Genomic DNA, 15,261 nt, shown 5'->3' with positions numbered 1-15,261 from the left:
TCTGATGAATAAATAGAATCTTAAAAAAAAAAAAATCTTACTTGGTCATCGCAAATCCCAAATTTTAACAAGTTTTATCCAAATGTACAACTTTGCTGTTCTACTTTAATCCACATAACACTGCCTCACTTGCATCTCCTCACAGATCAGAGTCAACCTATTTGTCAGGGAGACATGGCATTCCTTTAGTAAATGCACCGTAACTATTTCAATCCTCAACTGCAAGTACTAGGGATATACCTCTCTTCCCTCTCCCTCCATGACATCCACCTTTCTGATCATTTCTGAGTGCCACTTCCGGGCTCCCCACTTCTTTCAATGCTGAAGTTCTTAAGTTCTCTTCTCTTCTTGCTCCACATGCTCTCTTATCTACTCATGTCCAAAGCTTTATCAGTATACCAGTGATTCCCAAATCTGCAGCACAAGCCCAGATTCCCCTCCAGAGCTTCATACCCATATAACCAGGGCCCTGGGTGGCTCAGTCACTTAAGTGTCCAACTCTTGATCTCAGCTCAGGTCTGGACCTCAGGGTCATGAGTTCAAGCCCCACCTTAAGCTCTATGCCTGTAGAGCCTACCTAAAAAAAAAAAAAAAAGTGGTATGTCCATACAACATAGTATTATTCAGCCACAAAAAGTAATGAAGTACTGATACAAACTACAACATGGGTGAACCTTGAAAACATTACCCTAAGTGAAAGACACTAGTCACAGAAAGCCATATATTGTATGATTCCATTTATGTAAAATGTTCAGAACAGGCAAATCCATGGAAATAGAAAGTAAATTAGTGGGAGGGTTAGCGGGGATGAAGAAATTGGGAAGTAGGGGCATCCAAGTTTATTCTTCCCCATGTGGTTATTCAGCACCATTTGTTGAAGAGTTTGTTCTTTCCCCTGAATGATAACTCCTTTGTTGAAAATTAGTTGACCATAAGTGTATGGATTTACTTAGAGACTCTCAATTTTATTTCATTGCTGTATATGTCTATCCTTATGCATACCATGCTCTCTTGATTACTTTAGCTTTACAGTAAGTTCTGAAGTCAGTGTGAGTCTTCCAACTTCATTCTTTTTCAATATTGTTTTGGCTATTCAGGGTCCCTTGCATTTTCCTATGAATTTTAGGTTCAGTTTGTCAATCTGGGATTCTGATAGAGATTGCTTTGAATCTGTAGATCAATTTGGGGAATACGGTCATCTTAACATTAGATTTTATGATCCATGAACATGGGATGCCTTTCCATTTATTTAGGTCTTCTTTAATTTCTTTTAACAATGTTTTGCAGTTTTCAGAGTAAGTTACACACTTTTTGGTTAAATTTATTTCTAAGTATTTGTTTGATTTTTTTTTTTTTTTTTTAGATTTTATTTATTTGAGAGAGAGAGCATGAGCGAGCCGGGAAGAGAGGGAAAAGCAGGTCCCCCGCTGAGCAGGGAGCCTGATGCAGGGTTCGATCCCAGGACCCAGGACCTGAACCAAAGGCAAACGCTTAACGGTTAACTAAGTCACCCAGTTGCCCCTGTTCGATGCTATTGTAAATGCAATTGTTTTTTTTTTTTTTTAGATTTATTCATTTATTTTAGAGAGAGAGAGTGCATGCAGGAGGAGGTGTAGAGGGAGAGAGGGGAAGAGAAGCAGACTCACCACTGAGCGGGGAGCCTGACATGGGGCTTGATCACACAACTCTGAGATCATGACCTGAGCTGAAATCAAGAGTTAGATGCTCAATTGATTGAGCCACCCAGGTACCCCTGGAATTGTTTTCTTAATTTTATTTTCAGATTGAGCATCTCTTTTGCTTCTAGTGTAGATACAAATGTACTATGTAATTTACATGTCTATCTTAGGGGTTGGTTTGCCAGTATATCCCGCTTGATGCTACCTGAAGGACACCCGTGCCTTTGTGAACCACTGAAATAAGCATGACTTGGGCTGTCTCTAACTCCAGACCCTTATCAGCTTCCTGCCCTCCTGTCTCTAACTCTCTGGGGCTGTGGATCTTGGCTTGCCCCCTGCACTTTACCATTGGGTTTTATCCTAATCATCATTCTTTCTAGTAATGATGGAATAATGTCTGTGACCTCTCAGCTATGTCTTTTTCCTCCTTGCTGATAATTCTGCCCTTATAGACTTCCGTTCTAGTTAGAAACAGGTCAGTCACATAGTATCTTCTATAATTATCGTGTCCTGGACTTCTCCCCTTCAGCTATTTTGGTCACCTTCTGCATTTGCAGTTTTGTTTTTGTTTTGGCTACTTACATATCATTGACATTCTGGGAGCTTGAGAGTGTCAAATTTGTAGCACTAGACAAGTAAGCTTCTGCGTAAGTTTTGTGGGTCATTAATTACCAACAGCTATGAGAGCCAGAGGAGTGACACGCCACTATAAACAAGGAGATCCATGTTCTCTCTAAATTCATGCCCAGAGCACACTTCCTCCTCTCTCCCACCTCATTTCTTCATGCTCTAGTTATATTTGGGTGTATGTTTGCATTGGTGGCTTAAAATAACAGAACGGATTAGAGGACATTTTAATAACCTCTGTTTTACTGACAGTGACTTAAAGGGCAGCTTCATCAACACCCATAAAGGGGCATCAGCTGGCCTCTGAGGAAGCCAGAAGGCATGAAGCTAGGCAGGCTTGATCACTAGGTATTTCCTGTTCAGGCAGGCAGAGCTGGTTTCCCTTATTTCAGTGACTACCCTTTCTAACCCCTAAAATTTCCCTACTCCCTGCCCTTAACATTCTTGTATATATACCTTTCGTATCCTCCAAAGATCTCCATAAAGTCAGCCCTGCCTAGTTCCCATACACTCTAATGACCACATGCTGGTCAGGACTGAAGGGTGGAAAGTGCCCTGACAGGACTTTGCAAGGCTATGGGGAAGACAGCACAGAGGTTAGAGGCACGGAATTTGCAGCCACTTTGCCTGGCTCAAGTCTTAGCTATACCACTTACCAGCTAGGTAACCTCAGGTAAGTTTTTAAATCATTCTGTGCTTCTGTTTCCTCATCTGTAAAATGGGGATAGTTGTATCGACCTGATAGGGGAGTTAAAGATTAAATGAGTTAATACTTGTAAAGCATTCATAACAGGGTCTGGGCCCATAGTAAGGCACTGCATACATCATTTTAGAAAAATTTCTCTTAGAGGTCTCCTCTTCAAAACCTGTGTAGGAATATAAAGAATACTCCGAGCTAAAATACAGTAAAGTGTAACAGGCCAAACAATGTTTAGTGTAACATACAGTGCATCTAAGTCCACACAATCCCGTTCTGCAGATGAGGATACAGAAGCTCAGAGAGGCTAGCTAACTTTTCCAGGGTTCTGTAGCTGGCTGTATATGACAGAGCTGCCATAACCAACTGTGAAACCCTGAGCAGGTTACTTAGCTTCCCCGAGCCTCTGTACAAACAGAGGTTTTGTATGTGTGGAACAACTCTTCTTTCATTCTTTTGTGCTAAGTATGAGCCAGGAAAGTTCATTCTGTTGTCTGGCTTGGCAAGTGCTTGCCTCAGATCCACCACTCAAACCAGTGTTGATACATCATGCCTTTATGGAGGGCCTAACGGAAGGCTGTGGCCACAAAAGGATGAAAAAAACACAGCCCAAATTTCGGGGGCAACAAGTCAGAAAGGTGTGCAGGAGCCAGAGCTGGTGGCATCAAGCGCTAACTAAGGAATTTGGGCTTTGATAGGTGGGTATGCTTATATGCTTGGTGTGCCCCACCTTCTCCACCTGATCCCCTCTTGGCCCTGCTCTCTCAGGAGTCGGAGGCCAATTCTAAGGCTCCAGGCTATGGGTTCAGCCAATGGGAAGCGCCAGGAGGAGAGATAAATGGATGGAAGGATGAACTTATTTATTTTCTGCCTTCTCTCTACCAGGATGTGGTTCTGGCAGGGCCTGTGTTCCTTGACAGGGTCAAAGTACCTACTGAGGACCCCTCTTCTCTGGCCACAGCTTTTACTGAGTTCTGGTATCTCCACCTTTTTCCCATTGTGCCTGAGGTGGCAACATGACTAGTGGTAGTCGGTCCCGGGGTGCTCCACCATCTCTTGTAGGTTGGTTTCCTTTACTGTTCACACCACTGTAAATAATCCCTTCATTAAAGACTTTTCGATGAACCCTTTGAGTGGCTGTTTTCTGCCTGGACCCCAATACAGTAAGCAATGAGAACCATTACATTTTTTTAATGTGAATTAGGTGGAAAAGAATTTAAGAGACTCTAGACAAAGAACCAGTTAGGATATCAACTAAAAGACAAGGAGGGCTTGATGGAGGGAATGAAATGGAGCAGACACCTATCAACAGGATTTGGGGTAATAAGGAGGAAGAGAAGAGCCAAAATCGACACTGAACTATAGACCAACATCTTCCATAAACACAGGCACAGAATCCTCAACAAAGTATTAGCAAGTGGGATCCAACAATGTGTTAGAAGGACAACACATCATGACTAAGAGAATTTAATCCCAGGAAGGCAAGGTTGGTTCAACATTCTAGAATCAATTACTATAATTCTACCATATTAACAGTCGTTAGTTATTAGACTGCATTAACTACAAATGCAAACTGAAACTTATTTAATGTAACTTCACACCTATTAAAATGTCTGAAATTCCGAAAACCCGGTATCAAATGCTGGCAAGGCTATAAAGCAACTGTTCATTGTTGGTGAAAATAAAAAATGGTATAGCCACCGTGGAAAACAGTTTGTCATCTTATGAAGTTAAATATATACATATCATATAACCTTGCAGCCCCACTTCTGGTATTTACCAAGAGAAACAAAAACTTATATTCACACAAAAGCCTGTATGTGAATGTCTATTTTTCTAATGTCTAATATTGGCTTTATTTGTAATTGTCAAAACTTGGAAACAACACAAATGTCCTTCAACTGGTGGTGAATGGATAAACAAACAGTATGCCAATGCAACGGAATACTATGCAGTAAAGCAAACGAATGAACTACTGATGCACTCAACTGACAAAATGAATCTCAAGTGCATTATACTAACTGAAAGATGCCAGACTCAAAAGGCTCCATACAGTGTGATTCCATTTACGTGACATAATGGAAGAGGAAAACAACAGGGACAGAAAACAGTGATTGCCAAGGGTTGGAACTGGGGGCATGCATCAACTGCAATGAGCTACAGGGAATTGTGGGGGTTGGGTGGTAAAGGAACTGTTCTTTATCTTGACTGTGCTGTTAATTACATGACTGTGTGCATTTGTCAAAACCCACAGAACTGTACACTAAAAAGAGTAAATTTACTGATACGTAAGTTATATTTCATGAAATGGAACCCCCTAAAAATGACACTGAAGTTCCAAACATAAAATGACAAGTTGTAGTGTCATTAAGAGAAACAGGGAACCCAAAAGGCCTGACTTATTGAGACTTCTGCAGAAGCTGGGATTTGTGGATTCTGCTCTTCCCAGACTGGTGGAATATTATCTTACTGTATGTATGCCTAGTCCAAGGAGCCACAGCTTCTTCAAAACCATAGGAAGAGACCCACTCCCCAACGTGGAGGGCAAATCCAGTCTGGCCCTCATTTTTCTAAGTTCTGGAACACAGACACATCCATTTCTTTATTTATGGCTACTTCTGTAATACAACAGTAAAGTAGGTGACACATCGACCATATGGCCCACAAAAATCAAAAATATTTACCATCTGGCCCTTCACAGAAAACGTTTGCTGATCCCTGCCCTAACCCATGGGTTATGAAGCTAGGAGCTCCAAGTGACAGAATATAGTCATGAAGGTAGCCAGGCCTATGATAAAAAGAACACCCTACCCCATTGTGTGTGTGAGGAGTCACAGATTCTGGGAATTCTGGTGTTAGTGCATAACGTATTCCGTAGGCAGCTTGAGTAGGAGTCAGACCCTGGGCAGAAGGTGCCTATGAATCCTTTTCTACCAGATGCAACACACAGAACTAAAACCTGTATTTCTTAACCTCTCCTGCAAAAAAAGATGTATCTTAAAAAGATAAATATAGGAAGAAGGTACCATTTGGTAGAGCTTCTGGTAATGTTCTTTAAAGGAGGTAATCTCCATTGACAAGCACCTTTTCCCCTCTTTCTCCCTTCTTTCTGTCTGAAATGCAGACAGTATGGCTGGAGTTGCCATAGCCAAATGACCACCAGGAGGCAACCTGAGGATGGAACAGAGTTTCCTGCAGACACTGGCACTGAGATGGTGAATCACCCTCAAGGAATTCCATTTCATGGACTAGACAGGCATGTAAACACATTTGTTATTCAGTATAGGTAGAGCAACAGAAATCTGTGTGTAGCATAGAGAATAGCCATCATTAACTGGGCCACAGGTGGTGTGCAAGCAGGAAAGGCTTCCTGAAGACAGGATGTAAGAGGTCAAGCTGATCAGAAAGACAAGAGGTCAAACGACCTCTCCAACACATCCAATGACAAGACCCTCCCTTTATTGGTGGCTCGCTTCTGACCTGGGGCCATTTCAGTTAGAAAACTCTACTGTAGATGGACTTGAAGTCCTCAGTCTTCTACATTGTGGAACTACCTGTGAGGAATGATTCCTTATTTATTTATTTATTAAGGTTTATTTATTTCAGAGAGAGAGCACAAGCAGGAGGAGCTGAGGGAGAGAATCTTAAGCAGACTCCATACTTAGCACAGAGCCTGACTCGGGGCTCGATTTCACGACCAGGACATGACCTGAGCCGAAATCAAAAGGCCACTTAACAGACTGAGTGACCCAGGTGCCTCTATCTGTGATGTTTCTAATGAAACTTTTATGTTTCCTTTAAACTTCCTAGGTGGTGGTAGGTTGTTTGCACAATGACTACAGTAACTCCCTTTTTTTGTTTTCATGCCATCAGATAGTGAATCACCTCCCACAATGACTCTGGACTTAATCATGTCACATGCTCTGGCCAATGGCACAAGAGCAAAATGACCCAAGAGGTTTGAAAACTACTTCTGCCTGAAGGCGTCCTCTCTTACTGCTCTTGGGTTGTCTTGGACCATCACCATGTGAATGAGCCTAGACCATCCTGCTGGATCTCAAGACACATGTGACCAAAGTCATCCTCACTGCCCCACCTGACACAAAACCAACTGCTAGTTACATGAGTGAGACCACCCTAGGCCATCCAGTTCCAGTTGAGCTGATCCAGACCAGAACAACCACCCAGATCTCCCAAAGAATCATTAGAAAATAAAACCAGTACATTGTAGACCTTCAACTAACACGAGGTTATATGTCAATTATATACCAATAAACCTGGGCGGAAAAAAAGAATCATGAGAAATAATATTTGTTTTAAGCTACTGAATTGTGATGTTTGTTGTAATTGTTTGTTATATAGCTAAAGCTTACTGATACACTCCTTTACAGAGAGAACTCCCTAATTACCTCAGGCCTTCCTCATACTCTGTATCAGAAGAGTAGCCAAGGTCAAGGCTGCTCTGGTTTGCCCGCTCTCTGGTTTATCAACAACCCCCTCAAATAGGAACCCCGGAACTAAATGCCATATCCTGAGCATACTTTGTCTTGCCTTCTTTCTCTGGTTACTATATTCCTATTACACAGCTTACATTCATTATAGAATTTAGACAGCCATGTCATCCTGACACACAGCAGGATTTTTCACATGGCCTAATAAATATTCTGTACTTGTGTAATCAGGTTTTTTAGAATTTCTAATGTGGTAAAATACATATTAACATAAAATTTACCATCTTAACCATTTTTAAACATACACTTCAGTGGCGTTAATAACATTCATATTGTTGCACAACCATCACCACCATCCATCCATCCACAGAACTCTTTTTACCTTGTAAAACTGAAACTCTAGATCCATTAGACAACAACACCCTCTCCCCAAGCCGCAGCAACCACCAGTCTACTTTCTGTCTCTCTGAGTTTGACTCTCTAGGTAGACTACCTCATATAAGTGGAATCACATAATACTTGTACTTTTGTGACTGGCTTATTTGACTTAGTATCAGATCCTCAAGGTTCACCCATCTTGTAGCATGTGTCAGAATTACCTTCCTTATTAAGGCTGAATAACATTCCATTTGTACATAGATACCACATTTTGCCTGTCCATTCATGTGTCCATGGACACTTGGGTTGCTTCACATTTTAACTACTGTGAATGATGCTGCTATGAACATGGGTGTACCAGTTAGCTTTTCTGAACTAAAGTTTAAAACTTTCCTCTAATAAACGTCATTTAACTTGGGCATTTATTTACCAGTTGAGATCTTTTTGAATATTTGTTTACTATTTGTACCAGCTTTGTATCAGATGCAAATTTGATTAGCAGGCTATGTCTTCAAGCCAAAATAACTAACTTAAAATATTATACTGTTATCAAATGCACACACATGGAGTCTGAACTGACCAAAATCTCAAGGCCAGTAACCAACTGTTCACAGTTTAGGCACCCGGCACAATTACCCCTCAATCAATGTTAGATGATGTTGTTCTTTATAAACCCATATACCTTTCAGTGTTCACCAGTTGTCTTTCCCTGTGCTCAGAGGCCATTTGTTTAATAAAATGTTCTAGTATCTTTCTGAGGAATAATAGTATCAGCCTCCCTTTAAAAACTGAGACAGATGTTGCATGTCACCCATCTTCTGGCAACTCCCTCTGCTTCATAATGCCTCAAAAGTTTATTGAATAGTATATGGGGCTATAGGATGGTCACCTGCTAGTTTTCTGAGACCCTAGGGATGTAATTCAAATGGATCAGGAGAACAAAACTGTTGTGAGAACTGGGTATTCTACCTTCCCTGACCCTGCTTTTTCCAGATAGGTACCCCCCTACACACACCACGCAGCTAGGTCTTTGATAAAAGGAGAAATATAATAGAGGAACAGAGTAGTTAATGTTTTCTCTGTCAGATTATTCTCTATTTATCCTAAGTACCTCTCGGTATATCTTTAAGAATTCTTTTGATTAGGGCGCCTGGGTGGCTCATTGGTTGGGCGACTGCCTTTGGCACAGGTTATGATCCTGGAGTCCTGGGATCGAGTCCCACATCAGGCTCCCTGCTCAGTGGGGAGTCTGCTTCTCCCTCTGACCTTCCTCCCTCTTGTGCTCTCTATCTCTCATTCTCTCTCTCTCAAATAAATAAATAAAATCTTAAAAAAAAAAAGAATTCTTTTGATTAGCTGCAGTTTTTTTCAAGTGTCATTACTTGTTCTGAGATTGTCTCCCTGATCCTATTAGAAGCATCCAGCTCTTCAGAAGCTTGCAGATGGATAGAGTGTGGGTGGTTCTAGCCAAGCTATTTAAAAATGTATCTATAATAGTTTGCTCTGTAACTATTCTTTTTTAAAATTACAAATTATGCTTTCTATTTTTCAGCACCAGGCTTCTAAAAGAGCCATTAGGGATTTCTAAAGACAAAGTTACTGCCTTGTAATACTATCTTTACCCTGCAAGTCACACAAATGCAGTCAATTGTTTTTCAGCTAAAGTATTTTTTTTTTAAGATTTTACTTATTTGACAGAGAGAGAGAGAGAGAGAAAGAGAGAGAAGAAGGACATAAGCAGAGGGAACAGCAGAAGGAGAGGGAAAAGCAGACTCTCCGGGGAGCAGGGAGCCCGATGTGGGACTCCATCCCAGGATTCTGGGATCATGACCTGAGCTGAAGGCAGCCGCTTAGCCAACTGAGCCACCCAGGCGCCCCTCAGCTAAAGTATTAAATCATTAGTTGAATGGGGGAAAGGAAACTCTTAAAGAAACGGTGTTGGAACAACTGGATGTCCATATAGCAAAGAACCTTGACCCCTCTTTCTCTCACTATTTATACAAAAATTAACTCAAAATAGATGAAACACCTAACTGCAAAAGCCAGAACTACAAAGCTTCTAGAAAAACATATCAGAACATATTTTTAAGACCATAGGTCAGGTAAGGAATTCTTGAACAGGATACAAAAAGTATAATCCATTAATAAGCTGTATTTCAAATGGAAAAAAAAATTCTATTCAAAGACACCATTAGACAAAATGAATAGGCAAGCCAGAGACTAGGAAAAAATACTTGCCAAATATATACTGTATGTAACTTGTATGCAGAAGGACTCCTACAAAACAATAAAAAATGAACAACACAAACTTGTAAAAATGTTAAAAGACTGGGGCACCTGGGTGGCTCAGTCAGTTGAGCGTCTGCCTTCGGCTCAGGTCATGATCCCAGGCTCCTTGTTCATCGGGGAGCCTGCTTCTCCCTCTCTCTCTGCCTGCCGCTCCCCCTGATTGTGCTCTCTCTCGCACACGCACTCTGTCAAATAAATAAATAAAATCTTTTTTTATTTTATTTATTTTGAGAGAGAGAGAGAGCACAAACAGTGGGGAGGGGCAGACAGAGAGGGGGAAGCAGGCTCCCCAGGGAGGAAGGAGCCTGGGATCATGACCTGAGCCGAAGGCGCTCAACTGACTGAGCCATCGAGGTGCCCCAATAAATAAAATAAAAAAATAAAATAAAATAAAAAATAAAAATGTTAAAAGACTTAAATAGTCTCTTCAACACCAAAGATACAGGAATGGCCAACAAGCACATGAAAAGGCATTCCATGTCATTAGTCATCAGGAACACACACATCAAAAGCACAATGAGATACCCACTAATGGCAAAAATAAAAAAAAAGTGATAGCACCAAAGTTTGGAGAGGATATGGAGCAAACAGAACTGTCATACATTGTAGGTGGGAGTGTAAGACAGTATAACCATTCACTTTGGAAAACTGTCAGTTTCATATCAAGTTAAACATATATTAACCCAATGACATAGCAACTCCACTTGTTGATATTCACCCAAAAAAACAGAAACATATGTCCACAAAAATGTATAAAAAATGTTCACAGCAGCCTTATTCATCATAGCCCCAAAGTGGAAACAAACCCAAATGTTCATCAATAGGTGAACAGATAAACAAGTTATGGCATAGTCATTCAATGAAATATAATAAAGCAATAAAAATGAACTATGAATACATGCAACATCTGTGAATCTTAATATGTTGAGTGAAAGATGCCAGGCACACATACAGACCAAAAACCCCACCGTACTATAGGATTCCATTCATATGAAGTATAGAAACAGGCAAACCTTATTTATACTGATAGTAGTCAGAAGGTGTTAGTGGTGGTGGCTGAAGTGGTGGTGGGGGTACAGGACTGAACAGGAAAGGGGCACAAGGAAATGTTCTAGAGTGATGGAAATATTCCATATTCTGTGTTGCATTGTGCTTTCACGGTGATACAACTGTAACAACTCATCAAAAGGAATACTTTAGATCTGTGCATTAATTGTAAGAAAATTATACTTAAATTTTTTTAAAGATTTTATTTATTTATTTGACAGAGAAAGACACAGTGAGAGAGGGAACACAGGCAGGGGGAGTGGGAGAGGGAGAAGCAGGCTCCCCACTGAGCAGGGAGCCCGATGCGGGGCTTGATCCCAGGATCCTGGGATCACGACCTGAGCCTAAGGCAGACGCTTAACAACTGAGCCACCCAGGTGCCCAACTTCAATTTTTAATCACCATAAGTTGTTGTATTTAAGAACATAGAACAAGGTTTTCACATCTTGAAGATTCAGATTCATAAACAAAATGGATTTATGTGAATTAAAAGTCTCTTTTTTCAAAAACAACATAAAAACCTCGTCAGCTTACTTTTGGAGATATCAACAGTATAAGAGACAATGGCTGCAGCCAAGAGAGTAAGTTTCCTGAGGAATTAACTTCACGCTAAGGCTAATGATCTAGTCAGTCTCAGCATTTCCTAAGGGTTTCTGAAGACAGCAATTCCCACTAACCAATGTCAAACTGGGCAAGCTGCTGAGCTGCAGGTGTTAGGGAAGTAAGTCCTCACCACTCACAAACAACTCATACTAGGGAAGGGGGGTTTCAAAAGGAATTCTTCTGTATTTCTTTATGCAAGTAAAGTTAATAATGGCTTTAAGTAAGAAATGATGTGTAAGTTTGTGGTTATAGCTATATAGGTTGGACAACAAGACTTGGCATACCACAAGAGTGAGAAGCCTTCACTCAGTGCCCACCCTCACCACGTCTCAGAACCAACTCCACACCTGGAGTTCCCCAGCACAAGCAGCCACCCCAAGCTGTGCATCCTCAGGGCATCCCTCCTTCCTCTGAGCCATCTCTACAGACTGCCACAGACCTCTGACCCTTGAGACATTCCAAAGGGCCAGCCAGTATCAAGAGGCTAGATTTTTCTGTGGATGAATTTTTTCCAGTAATTCTATCCTCATATAAAATATGCTAAGGGGAGGCACCTGGGTGGCTCAGTCGATTAAGCGTCTGTCTTCAGCTCAGGTCATGATCCCAGCATCCTGGGATGGAGCCCCGCATTGGGCTCCCTGCTCAGTGGAGACTCTGCTTCTCCCTCTCCCTCTGCTGCTCCCTCTGCTTGTGCACTCTCTCTCTCTTTCAGAGAAATAAATAAAATATTAAAAACATAATAAAATAAAATATACTAAGGGGCACGTGGGTGGCTCAGTTGGTTAAGCATCCAACTCTTGATTTTGGCTTGCGTCGTGATCTCAGGGTGGTGAGATGGAGCACCACATAGGTCTCCAAGCTCCACATAGAGTCTGCTTGAGATTCTCTCTCTCTCTGCCACTCCTGCCAATGCTCTCTAGTTCTCTCTAAAAAGAAAGTAATAAAATCTTTTAAAAAAGCTAAAATAAAGCACTGTGGCCAGAGGGAGGCCAAGACCCTAGTTATTTAGTGAAATGGGCCCTAAACCTAATTAAAAAAATTTTTTTAAGGATTTTATTTATTCATTTGACAGACAGAAAGAGCACGCACATGCATGCACAAGCAGGAGGAGCGGCAGAGGAAGAGGGAGAAGCAGGCTTCCCGCGGAGCAGGGAGCCCGATGCAGGGCTCGATCCCAGGACCCTGGATCACAACCTGAGCTGAAGGCAGATGTCCAACAACTGAGCCACCCAGGGGCCCCCCTCAACCTAATTTTAAAACAGATTGTGACATTAGCTTAGCGAATCACAGCCTGTGTTTCGGGTGCTCATGTATAAAAACGATACCTGTAATTTATGCAAACTGATTCATTAATAAATATTTACTTTAATTACCTACTACTGGCCAGGCCTGGGAAAGCACAGGTTATGTTGGTGAGCAAAGCAGATAGTTTCTGCCTGCATAGAGTTTACAGTGTAGCAGGAGAGATAACACAATCAAATCATCACATAAATATGTCATTACAATTTGAGATAAACATTATAAAGGCTAAGAACAGGGTACTCAGAGCATTCAACAGGATATGAATTAATCTTATTTAAAGAAATGTTGGGGCACACCTCGGTGGCTCAGTCGGTTAAGTATCTGCCTTTGGCTCAGGTCATGATCCCAGGGTCCTGGGATGGAGCCCCGCATCGGGCTCCTTGCTCAGCAGGGAGCCTGCTTCTCCCTCTCCCTCTGCCTGCCACTCCCCCTGCTTGTGCTCTCTCTGACAAATAAATAAATAAAATCTTAAAAAAAATAAAGAAATGTTGGGCGCCTGGGTGGCTTAAGCATCCGACTCCTGATTTCGGCTCAGGTCATGATCTCAGGGTTGTGAGATCGAGGCCCTTGTTGGGCTCCACGAGTGTGCTTAAGATTCTCTCTCTCTCCCTCTCCATCCCCCCAACCCCTCTCAAAAGAAGAAGAAATGTTAAATAACACATCTGTAAAGCACTTTGAGTTCCACGTGAGAAAGGCATTACTCAAACTCCAAGACTGAATTACTAAAAAAAAATGGCACGTTGGTAGTTCAGTAAAGAGCACAGCAGTCCAATGGCATTAAAAAGCCAATTTGTAATTGGCAGACACTACCTTCTCCCAGAATAGTGTTCAAACCTTACCTAACAATATTTCTTCAGTATAAAACGGGTCCAGGGGCACCTGGCTGGCTCAGTCAGTAGAGCATGCGACTCTTGACCTCAGGTCATGAATTCAAGCCCCAAGATGGGCATAGAGCTTACATTAAAAAAAAAAAGTAAAAAATAAAATAAAATGGGTCCAAAAGAAGTAGAAGAGCGAAACGTTCAGAACTTCAAACTGTAACTGTACAACTATCTTATGTTATGTATTCGAGGCACCATGGCCAACAACCCTACAGTACTGGTCATAAATGCTTTAGCTACCTGATATTTGTCAAATACAATTAAAATGTTGCAAAATCCAAGGGCCAATTCCCATCCTCATCGCACTTTGATGCTGACAGCAGCAGCATCTGATAAAGCATGTTCCACCCTCTTAGAAACACTCAACTTCTAGAACACAAATTTCTCCTGCTATTCTCTCTGGCTACTTCTCAATATTCTCTGCTAATTTCTCCTGATAATGACTGTGGTAACCATAATGATCCTATTCAGTCTCACAGCTTAAATATATATACTATCTATTTTCTGAGGACTCCTAAAGTTTTTAGCCAGGTCCTCTTTCTCAAGCTTCAGACTAGTATAAACAACTGCCTATCTGATATTTCTACTTGGATGTTTATTTTTTTAAGTAGGCCCTACACCCAATGTGGAGCCCAACGCGGGGCTTGAATTCATGACCCCAAGATGAAGACCCGAGCTGAGATCTAGAGTTGGATACTTAACCGACTGGGCCACCCAGTCGTCCCAGATGTTTATATTAATACACATCCCAAACTTAAAATGTCCAGAATTAAGCTCCTGGAATCCCCCCATTCCTCACCAAACTTGCTTTTCCCACAAGGGCTTCATCTCAGAAACTGGTAACACAAATTTTCCAACAGCTCCATTAAAAATCTTGGGAGTAATCCTTGATTCTTAGTTTTCGCTCATACTTCACATTTGATCCATTAACAAACTGTGCTGGCTCTCTACCTTCAAAATACGTCCTGAATCCAAGCACTTCCCACAACTCCCATTGCTACCATCTCAGTTCAAGTCACAACCCCCTCTCTTGCCTACATTACTGCAATTGCTTGACCGGCCTCTCAGATTGTACCCTGCCCCAATCTATTCTCAACATAGCACCGAGAGTGGCTCAATTAAAATGTAAGTCAGAGCAAGGCACTCCTCACCCAAGCCCTCCAACAGGCTTCCCATCTCTCTTGGAATAAAAGCCAAATGTTCTTCCACTGACCTACAAGGTCCTACATAGTCTGTCTTCATCCCCTTCTTTTATCTTTCTCACCTTATGTCCTGTTTTTCTTCCCCTCGTTCACTCTGCTCCAGCC

At 41.6% G+C, this 15,261-nt stretch overlaps 1 protein-coding gene across 3 annotated transcripts in view; it reads right to left on the bottom strand.

Moving 5' to 3' along the window:
• Positions 1-15,261, bottom strand: part of GFOD2 (Gfo/Idh/MocA-like oxidoreductase domain containing 2) — a 44,216-nt gene that overhangs the window by 16,688 nt on the left and 12,267 nt on the right. The window contains exon 1 of one of the 3 annotated variants that reach the window (XM_025889025.2): positions 11,135-11,203. The exons of the other annotated variants lie outside the window; for them this stretch is intronic. The gene's annotated coding sequence lies outside the window, so the exon portion shown is untranslated. Of the gene's footprint in view, positions 1-11,134; positions 11,204-15,261 lie in introns of those variants that run through there. 3 annotated transcript variants of the gene reach the window in all.

Source organism: Callorhinus ursinus, unplaced genomic scaffold, assembly GCF_003265705.2.
Source record: "Callorhinus ursinus isolate GAN/ISIS: 27379988/994484 unplaced genomic scaffold, GSC_fseal_2.0 scaffold37, whole genome shotgun sequence".
Classification (NCBI taxonomy): Eukaryota; Metazoa; Chordata; class Mammalia; order Carnivora; family Otariidae; genus Callorhinus; species Callorhinus ursinus.
The sequence above is the reverse complement of the archived record's forward strand: the minus strand, read 5'-3'. Positions and strand labels throughout refer to the sequence as shown.